General features: G+C 33.5%; 2 pseudogenes; both read right to left on the bottom strand.

Moving 5' to 3' along the window:
• Positions 1-5,809: 5,809 nt before the first annotated feature.
• Positions 5,810-6,729, bottom strand: LOC141520217 (olfactory receptor 4F6-like; annotated as a pseudogene).
• Positions 6,730-11,561: 4,832 nt separating this feature from the next.
• The window catches only part of LOC141522825 (cardiolipin synthase (CMP-forming) pseudogene), a 35,748-nt pseudogene continuing 25,775 nt past the window's right edge, over positions 11,562-21,534 (bottom strand).

The following is a 21,534-nucleotide window of genomic DNA, read 5'->3' as shown; positions in this document are numbered from 1 at the left end:
AGGATAGCTTCAGAGAAATCCTGGAATACTCACATGAGCTCAAACCCAGTGGAAATAAATGCTAGGAGAAAATTGTACAGAGTAAGAAAGTTGATAAAGACATTGCTATTTTCACCAAGACAATTATCTAAGACAATTCCAAAGGACACATGACTAAAATGCTATCCATCTCCAGTGAGAGAACTGTATTATCTATAGATTGAAACATACTTTTTTTGCACTTTAATTTCAAAAGATTTTTTTTGGGGAGGAGTATATTCTTTCTAAAACGTCTAACATGGAAATATATTTAGTATGTCCTAACATGTATATTCAAAATCTAAATACTTGTCTTCTCAAGGAAGGAGAAGACCTGGGAGGAATGAAAAGAATTTGGATCTCAAAAACATTTTTTTCAAAGATTGTTAAAAATCTTTCCATATAATTGAAAAATATTTAACAAAATGAAAATATATTTTTACATTGTACTCACATCCCATTACTCATCCCTTTTTCTAGTACCATGAAGATCATGTCCCAATACTACATAAATTTGTCCTCGATGGAACAATTATTCAACCAGTCAAAGTACTTCAAGAGTAAAATTCTGTCAGGAGTCATTACACTGTTCTACCAGTCCTGAAAATTGTAGTCTGTGCTGGGGTAGTTAACCATGTAGCACCAGTAGTACTGGGATAAACAATCCTGGAGCAGTAGCATTGCAAAGCTCTAAATGACCAGGACCAGAGAACTAAGGAATACAGGGAATAGAACAGACAGAGACTACTCTTGGAAGTTGGAGGTCAATAGACTATATTAGGTGGGTGATTATGGATGGGGGTGGGGAGCTGGTGGATTGAAGTCCATTTAGCCTGAGAGAAAGAGAAAGTAGTCAATCAGAAACAGTTTCAAGTATCCAAAAGGAATTTGAGACAAAGACTAAATCTACAGAACTGTGAATTGTCCAGCATGGACTGAGATCAAGAAGTTTTTAGATACATTTATTAAGGAAAACACAATCAAATTCAGAAAGTCAAAAAGATAAAGAAAAATAGAGAAGGAGTAGAAGACAGAAATTGCCAAAGAAAACTCTTGAACATAAAAATATGCATTTAAAGGAAGGGAAAAGAAAAAAAAATTAGAAGAAAAGCATTGAAAATCAAATACATTATAGAAGCACAAAAGAAATAAGTAAGTTTTTGAAGAAAGACTATGTATTTGGATTTGGAACTGAAATATTAATGGAATATAGAAGTAGATATGTACTTTTAGGGAACTTGAGTTGAATATATGGGCATCAGAATATAACTAAATACTAGAGACATACATTCAGAGCTCATATCCATAAAGATGAAAATTTAACTATTAAGATTAAATTATTTGGCAAGTTGTAGAATTTAAAATAAAAATATGAATGAACTAAGGACAGATAATTGAGGAATACCTCTACTAATGAAAGAAAAAAATTTGGCTCTTCTAGAGAACAGCTCAATTATAAGAAATTAAAGGATAATTTTATTGTCTAGAAGCAAAGTATTTTTAACTTTTTTAAAAATAATTTTATTATGCTTTCTCTTTCCTACATGATCATAGTTATCCCATATATCTCTCAACTCCCTCTCCCAGAGAGCTGTGCCATACAGCAAGGTTTGTTTTAGAAAGGAAAAAAAAGTTAGTACAAATGATCCATACATTGAAAAATATCCAAAAATATGTACAATGTATGCTACCTGGAAACCTCCCATGACCAGAAAATATGTCCTCATGACCTTATGAAGGACATTACAGGCATTGTCTCAGATCTCTTGACCTAATTCTTCCTAAATCTAAAAGAGTTTTGTTACATTTACTTTTTTGTTGTTGTTTGGTAATTATTTTCATTTATAACACTGTAATTTATTTGTAAAAATTTTGATTGTATTTCCTTCTTTCTACCTCAGTTCATTTATATTTTTCCATAGTTTCCATGGTTCCATTATACTCATCATGAGCAAATACTGAAACTCAGAAGTGTCAAATATGTGACCAGTCTTAATAATTTCACTGGAACCTCATTCAGATGGGATTACTTAGTACCTGATGACCTAAGTGAGCAATTTAAGCTATGTAAGTTTAAAGTTGCACTAAATGTCTATGTTATTTCATTTGATATTCACAATAGCTATATTAGGCAGGTGCTATCCATATTTTACACATAAGGAAACTAAGGTTATTTGAAGCTAAGTGATTTGCTCAGAATCATAAAAATCCAAGCTGTCATAACCATAGTGTCCAATGGATGATTCAAATTTAACACTTTCTGGCTACAAGTTCTACACTCTATCCACTATATCACACTGTTTCTCTGGTTGTTATGCATGAATAAGAAATGGAATAAAATTAAAACACTCCAAAAAGACTTCTAATCCATTCTCCTCAGTCCACGTCATCAAGACCCTATTAGTATGTGTATAATTTCATCTATGACTACAATCAACTCTTATACAAACCTAGTGGATACCCATTGATATCATTTCCTAAGCAATCCAATTGCCTAATTAATATATATATATATATATATATATATATATATATATATATACACACTTTTGATTTCTATTCAGGAAACAGAGCAATCAGATTGACATTTTGATTCAATAGAAACCTGTTAAAGTCTGTGATATGAAAGGATGGGGACATAGAAAGAATAAGGTTCCCAATGCCAGAAAGCTTAAATTCTATAGAAAAGTGTAATATTGGAGCAGCTAGTTGGCACAGTGGATAGAGCTCTGGACCTGGAACCAGGAGGACCTGAGTTCAAATCCAGTTCTCAGATACTTAATAATTGCCTGGTTGTGACCTTGGGCAAGATACTCAACCCTATTGCCTTTATTGCCTTGAAAAAATGTGTATTATATATAACAAAAAGTGTAGTTAAAACTACTATAAAGAGAGCATGAACACAAAGTGAGAAACTATCTAAGAATTATATCTAATCTAATTACCTCACCTTATAGGTAAGTATAAAGAAGTTTACTTGCCCAAGGTCAAACAGGTGACAGAAAACAGAGACAAAAGGTGAACTTTTGTCTTCTGACCTCAGTCTTGTGCTCTTGCAAGGAAATAAAATGTCACCTCCCAACCATGTACAGGAAGTGGACTTCCCACATTTTGAAATCTAAAGAGGGTGGTGATCACATTCTTGGGGGAGAAGGGAAATCCTATATAAGATAATTGTGAAAAAGATGCTGAAAGATGGCCAAATATACATTATTTAAAGTAGATTCTGAGTTTACTTGAATTTACTACAATTGTTTGGCAGTCTTTAATCCTTTCTTATTTTACTTTTTGAACAATGATGTCTCTAAAACTAGGCTAATCCATTAAAAAGATGATATACTTTGGGATGAACTTCTAGTGAACTATAAAGAATCAAGATCAGGAAAAAGAAAAAATGTGCAAAATTAACAATATATAATTTACTAAAGATAAATGTTCAAACAAAATTTCCTTTTCTTAAGAATTTGAAATTTTTAAAGAATTGAAGAGATAGACAATGACAGTGATGTGTCTTAACAGTAGCATATGCAAAAATAATTTTTCAACTTTAGTTATCTGCAAATTAACACATTGAAAATATTATAGTTGTCAAAAATGTATTGAGGTATTTGTAGGCATTTTAAGGTAGTTAACAAGAGAAGAAACATACTAAATAACACTGAATTTCTGTTATTCTGAATATACCTCAAGTATTTTGTACATTCTTAAAATGATGTTTTAAGAACATTGATATACTGAAACACTTTCATAGAAGGATGAATTTAAGCTAACATGAAGGCTAAGAAATTAGGCTTGAAATAAGGATGTCTTGAGTTCAAATACTCTAAAAATACTCATATGCTAACATGTGATTTTGAAAAAGTCATGAATTTATTTGAGCCTCAGTTATCTCATCAAAAAATAGAACAATCACAAGCCTAAATCACTAGGTTATTGTGAAAATCAAAATGAGATAACATAATTTTTTAAGCTTAAATGACTTTATGAATTGGAATCTTTAGGTAAGAGGTTTATAAATCATTTCAACAGTCAAAAAGTTAAAAATATGCAGGAGGACAGATAAGATAGAAAAAAGAAAAAATAACTGCCTAAAGGGCTTGTCATGGGGAAGAGTTATTTGACTTATACCATGTTATTCCAGAGGACAGAACTGTGATCGACATTTACAAGTTACTGTGAACATGGACAAATTTTAGCTAAGAAAACAAAAGGCTATATTATTAGGTGTGGATCTTGGTTATGGCATTAGCCTCAATCTTCAAAGATTTATTTTAAAATTTTGGGCAATGGAAAGCTCACAACTTATATGGTTGCATGTCTACATTTTTAGAAGTTCCCTTTTTCTACGCATTATAATATATTCATATATTTATTTGATTTTATGGATGTAAAGAAATCAAAGTGCATTACATGGTTGCTTTTTTAAATTTTTTTATTTATTTAAGGCAATGTGGTTAAGAGAGACTTGCACATGATCACACAGCTAGACAATTATTATTAAAAGTCTAAGCTCAGATTTGAACTCAGGTCCTTCTGAATCCAGTAAAACTGCTCTATTCATTGTGCCACCTAGCTGCCCTGAGTACATATTTTCTGACATTTAGAACTATCCCAAAACACTAAATATGTTTTAACATATTTAAACAAAGTATGTTTTCTTTTGAAGTCATGGACTTTCCTTCAATGGAAAAGTTTAATCCAGAACTGATTCATTTGTGATACTAGTAACATATTTTTTATTAGATGCTATTTGTAATGCAAGTGATTGTTGCTACTTCATGAACAAGTGAAAGGAGACAAAAAAGATGTTACAGATAACATTTCATAAAAGTTCCCTTATTGCAAAGTAAAAATTATATTGAAGTGCACAGAATACAGGGAAAAGAGAATGGGTGATATGGAATAATATTTTCCCCCTTATGATATAGTTCAAATCTGATTGTAATAGGTCAAAAAGGACAATTAATCATTTTTGAGTTTGATTATAAACTTTTGTAATGCAGTCTGAAGGATAAATTGTATAAAGAGAAATTAATTGGGAAAAGCCTTGCAGGTTAGAGAAAGAGTAGATATATTATGACCTTAAACTATTATACAATTGAAAAGGACTTTAAAGAGTAGCTAAACATAAACAGCCAAGATCACTCAAGTACACCATCTCTTATTAGCCAACAGTGATGTGTCTCCAAAACATAATAATTAAATGGACTGAAGCAAAAGATTCATGTCTCTTTTCTATAGATTTTTCAAGAGAGAAGAGCATTTTGTGATTGATAAAATAATCCCCCTGCAAAAGATAGAATTAGTGCCTCTCAGTAACTTGTAAAAAAAAGTTCCTGAATTTGCAGAAAATTCTGCAAGTCAAACAAAAATTAATTTCTCTTTTCAATAAAGTGTACTTGCCCATGAAGATTTTAATAAGTTGTCCGAAAAGTCTTAATGCAGTTGTAAGTTTTGCTTTATGCTTGACTTAAAGGCATTTGGGACACCCTTCACATTAAGCAAGCAAGAAGAATATATAAATCTATAAAGATTTGCCACGATAATTTTTTGGAATTCAAAGATGTAAAAGAAATAAATTATTTGATTGAACCATTGAAAAATTATATGCAACATGTTTTGGCACACTGCGATAGTGTGGAAATCATCTTGAGGTCCATTGGAATAGAGCTTGTTATCAAGATAACTCCAGGTTTAATGAACTAATGTTGACATTCACAGATTATAAGGTAGCCAGGATGAAATGAAAGCATATTCTTCACCGGTAGATCATAATGTTGGGATTTTTTTTTTAATTCACCAACAGGCTGCTCAGTCTCTTTACTGCCACTTTCATGTCTTTGTTCCTGAATGCATAAATAAAAGGATTTAAGATAGGGGTAATAATAAAATCAAGAATAGCAAGAAATTTATCCACTGGCATTGTAGGGAATGGCCACACAAAAAAAGATACATGGACCAAAAAGTAAGACTACCACAGTGATGTGAGCTGACAGAGTAGAGAGAGCCTTGGACAATCCACTTGAAGAATGCTTCTGAACAGTGACCAAGATTCAAATGTAGGAAATGAATAAGAGAAATACACTGCCAATGGAGATAAAACCACTGTTAGCTGTGACAATAAACTCTAACTTATAAGTATCCATGCAGACCAATTTGATGAACCGAGGAAGGTCACAAAAATGCTGTCAATTTCATTAGGACCACAGAAAGGCAGATTTGCCCCAAAAACAAACTGGGTAAAAGAGTGTATGAGACAAATATCCCAAGCAGATATCTTGAGAAAAATGCATATTCTTGGATTCATAATAGTCAGATAGTGGAGAGGTTCACAAATGGCAACATATCTGTCAAAGGCCATAGAAACGAGTAACACCATCTCAGTTTCTCCCATTAACTGAATAAAGAATATCTGGGTGATACAGCCTTGGAATGATATGATTTTATGTTCATAGAAAATGTCATAAATCATCTTGGGAACAACAACTGTGGAGAAAGACATATCAATAAAAGCTAAATTAACCAACAGAAAACACATAGGAGATTGTAATGAGGGTCAGAAGTCATTGTGAATACAATGAGGAGATTTCCCAAAACAATGGAAACATAAAAGATGGAGGAGAAAACCAAAAGGAGATGTTGCATAGTACAAGACATAAAGATTCCTATGAATACAAACTCTGACACCATTGAATAATTCAATTCTTTCATCAAACTGACTATGTTGATACTTAGAAGGAAGAAAATCAGGAAGAAATTACAACAGTTGTATTACAAAAAGGGCTTTATATGAAAATTATAATATTCCATATAGCTTATGAAATTCAGGAAGAAGAATCAAGATGATGGAATAATAGGAAAAAATATGGTGAGATCCCTCTAAACTTATCCAAATAGATCTAGAAAAGACACTAATTGAATCTTTTATTTTAGGTTTTTGCAAGGCAATGGGGTTAAGTGGCTTTCCCAAGGCCACATAGCTAGGTAATTATTAAGTTTCTGAGACTGGATTTGAACTCAGGTACTTCTGACTGCAGGGTCAGTGCTCTATCCACTGTGCCACCTAGCATCCCCCTAAATGAATCTTTATGTAATAAATACAAGAAAATTCACAGTGAATTATTTTTTCTTTATGTTGGCAGAAGGAGAAAGAGATATGTGGACAATAGTTATGTTAAATTGGAGTGATGAAAACAGAGAGCATCAAAGAAGAGAAAAATTTTATATTGCAGGAAAAAGAGGTACCTGATTCCCAGACTCATTTCAAGGCATTACAAGGTAACCAACTGGTAACTTGGTAGTCCAACACTCAGCTTCAAGTCCCAAATCTAAAAGAAAACAGGGAATAAATTTAGAACTAAGGTGGAATGAGTTCCTTGGCAAGGAACTCTGGTTGATATATTAACTAATAGAAAAACAAGTCCAAAAGCATATAGGATCACAACTCATTATCAATTTCATCAACTTCTCCAGACTACAGAATAATAACAAAAATTAGAATACTAAAACAAAGAATAATTTTTGATTCTGTGACTCTGAAACTATGGATTTTTCAGATAACTCATGGGGATGAATTCATGAATAGGCTAAAGTCACACTTTAGCTCAGATCATGAACTTGCAAATCTCAAATCAGGGGTAATCAATAAGGCTTTACTCTGGTTCAGATCACATTAGTATCATTTTTCTATGCTGGAATACCTGTAGTTCATCTTCATTAAGTCCTTCATATTTTAGCCTTCTCCTACACTCTCTATGCTTCACTTGAGTCCTGTATTTGAAGATCAAACTTTCTGATCAGCTATGGCTATTTTAACAGGAACATTTGAAATTCCCCTGGTTCATTGAAAGTCCATCTTTTTCCCTGGAAGAGGACTTCAGTTTTGCTGAGTCTTTGTTTCTTGTTTGCATTCCAAGCTCTTTTGCCTTCTGGAATATTATATTCCAAGCCCTATGAACCTTTAATGTAGTTGCTGCTAAGTTGTGTGATCATGACCGCAGCTCCATGATATTTGAATTGTGTCCTTCTGGCTCCTTGTATTATTTTCTCTTTCACTTAGGAGTTCTGGAACTTGCCTATAATATCCCTGGGGTTTTTTGGGATATCTTTCCAGGAGAGATCAGTGGATTTTCTCAATTTCTATTTTACCCTCTGCTTCTAGGATATCTGGGAAATTTCCTGTAGGACTTATGTTAAACTGATGTCAAGGCTCTTTTCCTGATCATGACTTTCAGGTATCCCAATAATTTTTAAATTATCTTTCCTGAATCTCTTCTCCAGATCAGTTGTTTTTTTCCATGGGATGTTTCACATTTTCTTCTAATTTTTCATTCTTTTTATTTTGAAGTATTGTGTCTTGACTTCTCCTAAAGTCAGAAGCTTCCTTTAGTTCCATTCTACATCTGAAGGATTTGTTTTCCTCAGAGAGCTTTCTTATCTCTTTTTTCCATCTGGCCAATTCTGCTTTTTAAAACATTCTTCTCCTCAACTTTATGAACTGTTTTATTCAGACTACATTGGGGACATCTAATACTTTCAGTTCCCCAGGTTGAGCTAACCCTGAGATCTTGAAACAATTATCAGTGAACCCTAGCAGAAATAAGATCAACACAAACTTCCATTCTAAAATTCCCAGAGTCCAACCCTAATGTAAAATCTGAAGTTAGGATGTAGGATAGAAGAGTAAGCAAAGAAAAAATAATCCCACCAAATAGAAGTTGTTTTAATAATAGAGAAGCTCAAGAAATTCATGCAGATATCAATGAACCCAAAATATCTATGAGCAAAGTCTCTCTCTCTCTCTCTCTCTCTCTCTCTCTCTCTCTCTCACACACACACACACACACACACACACACACACACACACACACACACACACAGTTTGACAGAAAGTAGTTTGGGTACAACTTTATCTTGAATTCCTGGAAGTGATAAAGCAAGAGTTTTTGAAAGATTTCAAAATTTTTTTATTGATAAAGTGATAAATCCAAAGAAAAAATGTATAAAAAATGAGAGCTAGAGAAGAATGGATATATGAGAGTTACAAACCTTGTCTTAAAAAACTCAAGGTATCAGATAGAAGTGAATAAGAGGGAAATGGAAGGCAAAAAGAGAGTAGGAAGAGTAAAACAATGGAAGAGTTGATGCTACCATAACAAACTCTAAAGTTGTATCAAAATATTCATTATCCTTTTTGAGGGCAAAAAATGACAATCTGATGGGGTATTATGCACTTGGAAATAACTGAATTAATTATGGAATAATATTATGCTGTAAGAAAGGAGAAACGGACTTGTTTGAGAGCAAACTGGGAAGTCATATATGAACAACACAGAGGAAATTGAACAGAAATAAGAGAACAATTTATACAGCAGATATAAAAATCTTTGAAATAATTAGAAACTGAATTAATATAATGATGAATCATGATTTCAGAGGATTATTGATGAAGGATGTTACATTTTTCTTAACGAAATACTGAAGGACGTAGAACCAAGAATGAGACTTGTTTTGGATATGACTAATATGAGAATTGCTTGAATATACAAGCTTGTAACATGCAACACACACATTTTAATGGCAGGCAGATGTGAGGTAGCAGAGAGAGGAGATAAATTTCCATTGAAATATATATATATATATATATATATATATATGCATACATAAATATTAAGAATATAAATTCCATTAAAAATATTTGATGACTAAGTTAAAAAGTCTAGTCAATTCTTTTTATTTTAACAAGACTCCTGAAAAGTTGAGTAAATGCTGCATATATCAGTGGGTCTCAAGACCCAAATTTTCTATAAACCAATGAAAAACAACCTCTCAGTCAGCAATTCCAACTATTCTTATCTAGCTCAACAAGTTCCTTACTTATTTTTCCTTAATACTGTTCATAATTTTGCTCATTTACTTCAGGGTCTAGCATTATTCATTCTGATATTTTTTTTAATGAAGATGAATTGGGGAACAACAGTTAAGGAGGCTTTTGATGGTTCAGGGAAATGTGATTTAGTGATTTTGAAATTTGAAAAGTCCAGTAGTCTGATGGATCAAATGACTTAATGCATTTTATATACTTTGGAAACACTGAAGGACTACATAAATATTATATTATTCTCTAGTCATTAATAAAATTTTACTAAATGCTGTGTTCTAGAATTACAATCACTGAAATAAATAATCTTAGGTAGTTTAAGACATAGATTCTGTGAATGGAGGGAAAATGCCAGTAATTTTGTGAGAGTGGAATTGACAAGATAAGGAAATTAAGGTGATATTAGAATTAAATGAGAGGAAAATTTCAATGATGTCTTCCAAACTGCAAACCTACTGCCTGAAAGACTGGTGCTGCCATCAATAAAAATAGGTAAATAAGTAAATATCTTTTGTAATAAGTGCTTCACTCCACAGATATTTATTAAGATCCCAGTGATTATATTATCTTAAACTCCACAATTTCCTCAGCTTAATCAACAATGTTATTTTTTAAAGCAAGTCAACAAAATTAAGTTAACATCATTTTTAAAAGACATGATAAAAAGGACTTCAAAATAGGGAAAATGAATAATGAATCATGTTTAAAAGGACCAACAATTCTGACTTCAAGACCAATGATCTTTAAAGACATCATGCAAATAAATGACTCTTTAAAAAGTATTGTGCTAGCAGTTATTATTTAGACATCACTACCTCTCTCTCTCAAAGGCCTCTCAGAATCAGCATGAATATGACAGAACTCATATCTCTCAAATCATTTTTCATTGATGACACCACCATCCTTTTTTCCCTACTATTTTATTCCTTTATTATCTTCTTGAAAACAATATTTCCAGAAGTTTAAAAAAACTTGGAAAAATACAAATCTTTTAAATTATTATTTATAATATCACATGAACACAAGTTCTAATATTATGAAAACTTGTCTATTTTAGAAACATAGTGCAAAGTCATAAAGTAATCATTGATCCTTAGGTAGCAAACAGTAATATGTCCTCCCCTATGTTAAGTTTAACTATTCTGTTACTCATTATCCTGAAATAAATAATAAATAAACTATTAGGCATCAAAGATTTTGGAAGACTAAAAACAATATGAATTCCATTATGTGTTTGACCTTATTTTCAAAACACACTTCATTTAATCCCTTTATAATTTAGCTTGTCATTCATATCACCATTCTTAACAAATGACATATCCAGATTAACTGTTACAGATCAGAGATTTGAAAAATAAAATTATTTACCCAAGTTGAATGTAAATTCACATTGAATCTAATTTCCTTCTCTTTCACTGATTTTTGTCAGTGCTTTCTTAACAATGAAAATTCTACTTAATGTAAAAAGGGAACCTGGATATAGGCTATTTTTCTGGAAATATTTCTTTAAAAACTTCAAAATTGACTAATTTTAATTACTTTTAAGAAATCTAAGATTAAAAAATTCCAAATTATATTTTTATTTAAAAATACATTGGAAAATTCCATATATGTACAGTACATGACTTAAGCTTAATTTCACTGCACTGGACTTCACTTGGGATGATACTGACATGGTTTATGTTTTGATAAAGTCTTTCCCAAACTAACAAAAAAGGGAGAGTCTTGTAGATTACCAGCTGGTTCTGATGTAAATGATGTCTGGCTGCTTCCCAGATAATAATGATGGATGACATTTATTTGCCTTTTTTCACCTGGACTGTTTTCTGGCCATAATGACAATAACTGTAGGCTGATGCAGTTGTGGTGAAAGCTGTAAAACACCAAAGTATTTGAACATAAATGCTGTCAACATAATTGAAAACTGGATCTGCCAAAGAAGCTGCCACTAACAGTAACTGAACTGCTGTATTCACCTTACTGATGAGTGTTGGCTTTAACCTAGCAGTGGCATAGCAAGGATTGAAATATCTAGCAAGAATTCGTGGTGATGGTAGAGTTCTGTATCTCATGTAAAAATTGGCAGCAATCAGTACTATATCTCTTGCAATAATCATGTAAGTAAGTGAAACTGGAATAAGATCTGCACATGTCAAGCTAATATAAAGGGCACTGATGAGAATTTTATCAGCAGGTGGGTCAAAGGCACTTCTGAATGCTGGTTTCTGGTTGGCCCAATTTCTAGCAATAAATCCATCCAACAAATCAGTTAGGCCAGCTAAAGCAAAAACTCCTTGTGCAACATTAAAATCTTCTTCAATAATCAAATAACCCCAAACTGGGGCCAAGGCAATTCTTGTCATTGACAATTAATTTGGGATCGTCTATGAGTTTTCATACGGGCTGCCCGGAGGCCGCTCCCGCGCCAAGTCCAAGGGCCGGTTCTTGTCCGCGGCTCGCGGCCTGCGTCCAGGGGCCCCCGGCCCCCCTCCGGAGCTGTGTCCCCTCCAGCCGCACCCCGCCAGCCGCAAGGCGGCCGCGGTGACCCCGCCGGCTCGGGGGCGCGGGCGGGAGCGGCCCCCCAGTGTCCGGGAGGGAGGCCCCAGCCCCTGCAGGAGGCGGCGGGGCCCGGGACCAGGGCGGGCCGGGGCCGCCCGCTGGAGCCCGCCAGCGGCTCCTGGAGTCCGCCCGCCGCGGGCGAGGGCCCCCACTCCAAACACAGGGCTCCGCGGGCTCGGGGGGGGGGGCGAGAGGTTGCGGCCGGCACCCCGGAACACCCCCGGGACCCCCGGCTCAGCCAGGCGGCCAGCATGGCCCCGGAGGCGGCGGCCCCGCCGGGCAGCGAGAGCGAAAGTGGCCTCAGAGGAGGCGGCGGCAACAGGCGCGGGGCAGAAGCTCCTCCATGAAGGCGCGGCGCCCAGTGCCCTCTTGCCCCGCTAGACCCGGGGCGCAGCCGCGCGCCGGGGCGCGGACTCGGGCATGTCGGCTTCAGCCACCCCCGCCTCCACCACCATCCTTTAAAAAAAGCCTTAATACTCCATTTCCTTCAAATTATGCTCAGTTAATCACCAGATTTTTTCATTTTTACCTCCACAAAATCTGTTGCATTGGTCATTTCTTTCCATTAATACAACACTTCAACTAATTGAACTTAGTCACGTCTTAATGGTACTATTGAAATAGTCTCCTTATTTACCTCTTTGACTTTAATTTCCTACCTCAAATCCACATGGAGCACAAATTCTATATTAATATTTGTAAAATTATTTTCATGATACTGATATCTAAATTTCTAAGTCATTATTAATTAGGGCAATACAATCTAAAACAATTTTCAGTTGTAATTTTATACCTATAAGACCAATATATTGATCAAAAAGGAAAGCAATAAATGTTGGCGGGACTGTGGAAGAATTGGGACACTAATTCACTGTGGAATTGTGCACTTACCCACCTATTTTGTATAATCAACTGGAATTCTATTATTAAACAATCTGTACTTTACTAGGTCTCTTCCAAAAATGATTAGGGAAAAGAAAAAGAATCTAGATTTTCTTAAATACTCGTATTTTGGTGGCAAAACAACCTGGAAATTACAGAGGCCCATCAATTGGGAAATGGCCAAACAAGATGTGTTATATAATTATGATGAAATGCAAATCTACTATAAAAAAGGATGAGTTTGATGATCTTAGGAAAACATGGATGCACTGGCATGAAGTGAAATTACCAAAACCAAAAGAACATTATATACAGTAACAAGAATATTATTTTAAGGTGACTTTTGAGGGAATAAGTGATTTTAACTTATACAAAAACCTAAAGTAGTTGTTAAAGCCTATGAAGGAAAATGCTATCTACATTCAGAAAAAACAGTATATAGAAAAATATATAGAATGATTTTACAGATATAGATGTAAAATCATACTATAAACACATACACACTCACTCTCTCTCTGCATATATATATATATGTATATATATACATATATATGTATATATATATATATATATATATATATATATATATATATAAGTTTATTGACATTAATCTCCAGGTTAGGGAGAAGTAAGAGAGTTACATGGTAACTTTATTATATAAGTGAAAGAAATAGCTAATTGTACATAAAAATTTTCAATTTTATATACAACCATTTTTTGTTCTACTCTGTTATAAAAATTGTTTATTTCATAAATTAAAAATAAAAATTTAAGAATAATATTCAATGACCTTAGGATAAAATGCAAACTTCTCATCTTGAAATTTAAAGTTCTACATAATGTTTCTCATCTACCTTTCCCACCCTATTGTGTAGCACTTTTGTATTCTACCCAATCTGCCTTCCTGGGTTCACATCATCATGGAATCCCATCCCTTTCCTAAATGACTTTAACTTACGCCAGTCTCATATAATTCTTAGCTTTCCTGATAGCACAGTTGAGATGTCACTTCTTATTTGATCCCACCACTTAAAAGCAAACTGTCCCCCTTAAAATAGTTTCTGTTGCTTTGTATAAATATTTCTATTTTACATTTTGTCTACTCCACATAAAATGTGTAATAATTATGAACAATGTTCATTTTTGTCTTTTATTCTCATGGCCCAAAAGAACTCCTTAACAATTAGTAAGTGGTGAATGAAGACATTTTTTTTAAATAGTTAGGAATAAATAGGTAAATAACTTCTCTGTAAAAACTATATCTATAAATGTATATAACAAGTTTGAGTCTTGCAGCACATACTCCCTTTGAAAGTCTTCTGTATCTATGAAGTCAACTTCTGAAGTCCCATCCTAGACCACAAGCTTAAGTACCCAAATTAAACTAATAAGAAAACTAGAAATTGCCTTCCTTAACCCAGATATCCAGTGTCTCCTCCACCTTTTTCCTGGAATATCCTACAGAATGTCCACATTAAAATGACCTTGCTCAAATTACAGCCATATAACAAAAACTTTTGGAACTACTTTGTCCTGAACTGTCCTGAATTCATCTGTCTAAAATTCCAAATTGTTTGGAATATTTAATTACTTACAAGGTTTAAAAAATCCTTTTTTAATTCAAAAGACATCCTCAGACCCTTTTCAAGTTGGAGGAAATTTGATAATCTAGATCCATCAAGGAACCTGAGTACTGGATATGAAGTAAATACTATTGGAAAAATGTTAGTATGGTTCATACCATGACTATTCTTTGCATTAGTTAAGGATTGAAATTTGATGGAAATGAAATGTACTAGGAAGTGTTTATATTCTGCAACCATACTATCTTCTAACTCATTTCATGAAACTTTTGTATATTGGTTAAGTATTATCTATGGATCCCAGGGAGTCCCTAAATCCTTTCAGTTCTTGATTCTAGGAGGTGAAAACTATTTTCATGATATTACCTTCAATCAAAAACTATTTAGTGAAGCATTCCATTGCTGCATGTCCCTTTTAAAATAATTTCCCAAAGCCTCTTATGTTCTTACATTAATATTTTTGCTTCACTTTTTGTCTCCTGTCTCAGAAATCATTACATGTCTCTTAATTAATTGCATATATATATATATATATATATATATATATATATATATAGTATGTATTAGTAGCTTAGTCTTTTAGAATTATTGCATAATAACATATGGAAATAGCTAATGCCTTAGTGAATAAAGTGTTGAATCTAGAGGCAAAACCTGAAACAAATCAAGAACTCAGCTACTGTCTAGTTTTACATAATTTAAAATTTGTTTCAATTTTCTTAATTTTAAATTGGGCATAATAATGATATCTACTTTATGGAGTTGTGAGGATCAAAGGAGTTATTTGTTTTTTTCAAAACACCTAGAAAAATGATATATGAATGCTTCAATAGCCTAACACATTAGCAGCAACTAATGTGATTTTTCCACTGACTTTTCTTATAGCTAAGCAGATGAGAAAAATCAGCAACAAGAGTCCTGCTGAAATATTACTATCATGTGGGTGATTTGTAAGTTTTCTGTGTGTTACGAATGCACTCTACTTCTATCTCAGTGTTCTTTCTTTGTAAAATTACCTTTTTATACTTTATCGAAAATCTACCAAAGAAAGAAAACTGGTTAAAAATTAAATTATAAAATGACCATTGGATCACTTACTTTGAGCAATAATGAAAACAGAAGTTTACCACAGCCCCTAACAATTTTAACATGAAGATTTAACATGAAAATATAGAAATCTTTTCTAATACTACTTTCAGGTCAAGGCAAAGAACAGCCACAAATCAATGGGACCCAGCTATATCCACCAATATTTGTATCAATCCTTCCAATTGATGAGTGGCTGATATCAGAAACTGTCATACTACCTTTTTGATTTGGTTAGCATCTTCTACCAATTAGCTCAATGCTTTTGCCTCATCTCTTCAATTCACTCAGATAATCTGTAACACAAATAAAATAGACAAAAAATTTCATTGTGATAAAGTGTAACATAGAGTAATAAAAGGTTTATTTTATTCACCAGTTTCCACAAATAAAGCTCAGAATAAAGCTTCAGAGATTAGGCTCACACTATTTAGTGTGTGTCCAAACCCTTTCTCCATTCTCCTTCCCAAATTTTATTTTCTAGATGCTCTTTATGACTCACCAGGAAGATATTGACAGTTTTCTACCTTCTTGATAGCTTCACTGTGGAGAAAATAAAAACACTTCCCCCAAAATAAATTCTTTCTTCAAACCTGAATTTCCAATATGTTCCTTGCCTCTTGGCTGCAGATGATCAGTAGGCATTTGTATAACGTTATTCTATTTTCAGGTTATATTGGTTTGTTGAAGGGGAATGAGGGAATTTTACCTAAAGGGATTAAAATACACCATTCATAGTTCATCTCTATTATGTGAAATAAAAAGTTTACTTGACTTCAAATGCCATTCACAAATCACTTGTATTCAATCTCAAAAATACTGGCATTTCCTTACTTGTCTTGTTCCTATTCCCAGCATACTTTGTTACCCTAAAATTTGGGATGAGTAACAACTCATTTGCCCCTTAGTTCCATGAGGCCATAAAATAAGCACCAATTGGTTCATAACTTCTATGAAAATTCCCTGTTGATCCTCCCACACTTCTAAGTGGAATGAGAAGAGGTATCCTCAAAATATTCAAATGCAACCCTGTTATGAAAAATGACACCTTAAAGCAGTGGAGGATCATTGTAGTTCCTACATGGGTCATAAGAAGAAATCCAAAAACTCCTTGATGGCAGAGAATGTACTATAAAAATTGAGTAAAAAAAATTCTACAGCTCTATTGCTTTAGCCACACATCACAGGGGATTTTTGTGACCACTAAGTTGCAGTGTTTCACTATAATCTTTCCAACAATTAAGCGCGGAAAACTAGTCTCTAGCTTCTCTCTATAATTTCTTCTCTTCCACCTTTCTGTGCTAGGACAAAAGGATAGCAGTATCTTTTAAGAGTCCTGCTGTTCTTAAGAAAACAACAAATAGTGTCTAGAAGTACGAAAACAAAATAGTGGAGATGTTGAAGATTAAGTGATCATTTCATACTGCCCAGCTATAAGAGAGTTCATGGTATGACCAACATGGAGATTCTATCATTGAACAAATATCACCTTAGATTAAGAAGATTAATAACTAGGATCAGGTATTTTTCCAAGATTAATATTAATTGCAACACCATGGGAGGTAGAATTAACATTGCAATGAAGTTTAAAGAAAACAGCAATGTTGTTTTCTTTTTTTTTGCTTTTTCTAAGACAATGAGGTTAAGTGATTTGCCCAAAGTCACACAGCTTTTCATAGAAGTTATGAAACAAATGAAGCTTATTATGTCTGAGGATAGATTTGAACTCAGGTCCTCCTGACTCCAGGGTCACTGCTCTATCCACTGTGCCACTTACTGACCCGTGAGCAGTGCTTTAATGCTAAAATTGCTGCTACTTGTAAGGCTTTAAAAATTATTTCATCTCTGGCCCAGGTGGGCACCTAAAAGTATGGAGATAAATTACCTTTAAACTCTAATGTTCTTTTTTATCCTACTTTAAATTTTCCACATAATCCCTTACAATCAAGTTAGTTCCAGTGTATAAATTCTCATCTCAAATAAAACTGAATTATTAGCCAAATGCAGAAAATCAGATAGCTTCTAGAACACTCACTGTATCTTCTAAAACTCAGAAACTGCTCAATGGCAAAAGAAAATGAAACTTGAAACAGTGGCGCCTTTTCTTAAGAAAGAATGAAAAGAAATGGAAAGAAGGTAAGATGAGAAATTAGTAGGATGGGATAAGAAAAAGAAAGAAGGAGAACAAAAGGAGAGGGGGGGAGAAAGAATATAAATGAAAGAAGAAAGAAAGATATATTATATTTAAACATTATCAATAAAATTATACAACTTGTTCTGTGACAATGATTCTTAGTTGTTTGTGCTTGAATGTTTTAGATAACATTTTGTTTAATAAGTTATGAATTATTTAGATAAGATTTAGAAGCATGTTCATCAAATATGTGGAGGACAGAAAACAGAGGAATAACTATTATCTGCATCATAAGGACAAAGAGAATTGAAGGAGAGACTTAGAATTCAGCTGATTGAGCATTTGGCAGGTTGCCTTCTTACAGTAATTGACTTTAGTTTATGTAATTACAGCAGGTGGGTATCAATCAATATCAGTTACAATGAGCATCAAGAAGAGATAATTCAAGTTATTTTAAGCAATAATTTTTCTAAAAATTGAGCTAAGCCCAAAAAGTAAGTTTTCAATGTCAGAGAAAGAGCTTCCTAACACAGAAATTGTTTAATCACAGCTAAGGAGCTATTTATACTCCAAACCAAACTTAAATTTATGGTAGTAAAATATTAAATAGGCTGAAAACATAGATAAAAACAAATTCAGAGATGTGCTTTATAAAAAGTTGATCATTCCAAGTGACAATAACTGCATTGAAATTCACACATACTAATAAAGTTTAAAAATAATTTAATAATTCTTATTATAAGTTGTCTCAATCTAAGGCACCAAACGAAAAGGGAAATTTGTGATCTTTATATTTCACAATGAATTTATAGTTTACTTTGCCTATGCCATCTAGCAACAAAAGATGACTTTTTAGAAAAGACTTTAATCTGGTCAAGTAGAATAGAAAGAAACTACTTAGAGCCTCATAGAACCTAAATTAAAGGGGTCTTAGAGATGCTAGATATTCCTATTAGCAATCCCTTTCATAGTATTCTTTATATGGAGTGTTACACTAACTTTGTTCCATGATAACAGTGTAGGATATACCAATAGTCTATTTTCTTCTCTATATTAAATCTAGATGAAAATAGAAGGTACCAGCCTACCCTTTATGATTAGTAAAATAATCCTATTTCTAAAAGAAAGGGGTGTGCACCTATGACTACTTAGTATGAACTTGCAGATGTCTCTGCAAGGAAAATAAATTGTAGTTTTATTATCATTCCCTGAAATTTTGAGTCTACAGTAAGTACCAAATGAACATTTCAGATATAGAACTTCAATAAGGATGTTATAACACCAGGAATTCTTCCAAAAAGTGTTGTTTCTATGTTTGTTCAAGCAGTTGAAGCAGCATTCAAAATATGTATTATGTGATTAATCTTTATATCAGTTTAAGAGCCACTAGTATGGAGCGCAATGTCAGTCAAGCTCTTAGCTTCACATATTAATATTTAAGTTGGAGAGAGAAAGGAATGCTCACTAGAATTTAAGAATATGAAAAATATTCTATATAAGTTAGCTCATGTGATCCTTACAAATGTGTGATAAGAGTTCTATTATTACTCCCATTTGGAGTTGTGAAAACTGAGGTGAAACATCTAAGTGAAATGTCTAGGGCTCTATAGTTGGTAAATGCGTGGAGAAGGATTTGAATTCAGATTCTCTTGTCTCCAAATGCATCACTTTTCCTGGTTACAGGAAATTCCTGCATGAGAAAATACTGACAAAATAAAAATCAGATCAGCCATTGCCATGAAATTTATGGTCTGACCCCCATGAACTACTGAGAAATCAAGTGACATTTTCAGGGTTATATAGATAGTATATGGCAGTGGGAGAACACTTATCTAATCTCCCTAGTTTCCAGGCCAGTGTCTGATCCACTACACAGCATGTACCATATTTACTTGTTAAATGGTGGCCAGAAGCTTGAAGAATACTTTTTTTCGATTTATAAATGTTATCTGGGAAACAACCACTTCATTGCTGCCTTCATGTCTTTGACTCTAAATGTATAAATAGAAGGATTTAAGACAAAGGTGATAATTAAATCAATTATAATAAAAAAAAGTCCACTGGCATTGTAGGGACCACACATAAAAAAGCTATATGTACCAAATAATAAGATCACCACGTTAATGTGAGCTGACAGAATAGAGTGAGCTTTGAACAATCCACTTGAAGAATGCTTCTGAACAGTGACCAAGATGTAAATGTAGGAAATAATAGGAGAAACATGCTGCCAATGGAGATGAAACCATTGTTAGCTGTGACAATAAACTCTAACTTATAGGTGTCCTTGCAGGTCAATTTGATGACTGAGGAAGGTCACAAAATAAAAAAAAAACTGTCAATTTCATTAAGACCACAGAAAAGCAGATTCACCACAAAAGCCAACTGAGTCAGACAGTTTATGAGACCAATAGCCCAAGCAGACATCTGGAGAAAAATGCATATTTTTGGATTCATAATAGTCAGATAGTGGAGAGGTTACAAAGGACATAGAAATGAGTAACATCATCTCAGTTCCTCCCATGAAATGGACAAAAAATATCTGTTTTAATATCATTTCCTGAAAATTTGAGTCTGCAGTAAGTAGAAAATGAGGAATGAAGACCATGTGCTGATAAAAACGGTCATAAATCATCTTGGGAACTGCAACAGTGGAGAGACACAAATCAATAATAGGTTGACCATCAAGAAATACATTGGACAATAGAGGTGACTATCAGAAATCACTACGAGTATAATAAACATGTCTACTAACTTGACATCCATATAGAAAAGGTTGACAAATACCAGGAGGCCAAAGTGTATAGTACAAGAACTGGATATTCCAAGGAACACAAACTCTGACACCAAGGTCTGATTCAATTCATTCATCAGACTAACTTTAAGGTTCCCTGAAAAAGAAAAACAAAACCAAAAGGAAAATAATATCTGTTGTGATAAAGATTATTTTAACAGTTCTATGTTATTTGGTAGTTATTGTGAGTGTGAGATTTTTAAATACCTCTTGTTCATATGCATGTTGCAAATTTTCAAAAGATATTTATTAGTGCTAAGAAATATAGAGGTTTCTGTAAATGCTGTATAAGACAAGGTTACTCAATCTTGAATTTTTGTGATTAAGGTATATGTGAGAAAAAAAGTGGAAGGACAGTGATGTGAGAGCAGATTGCTTCTTTTATATCTCAGTAGTGTCATTCACACTTTTCACTTTCACTTTGTAATTTTCCTTTGTGAAAGAAGAATTAAAGAACAAAGGATGAATGGAAATACACAATTAATGATCATAGTCATGGATGCTGATGAAATTAACTCATCCATGAAATAAAAGTAAACAGTAAACTGGTTTAGAAAGCAGAATTCCACATGTTATTTACAGGAAACAAGCTTGAAATAAG

This window comes from Macrotis lagotis, chromosome 4 (assembly GCF_037893015.1).
Source record: "Macrotis lagotis isolate mMagLag1 chromosome 4, bilby.v1.9.chrom.fasta, whole genome shotgun sequence".
Lineage (NCBI taxonomy): Eukaryota > Metazoa > Chordata > Mammalia > Peramelemorphia > Peramelidae > Macrotis > Macrotis lagotis.
This window is presented reverse-complemented; position numbering and strand designations above follow the sequence as displayed.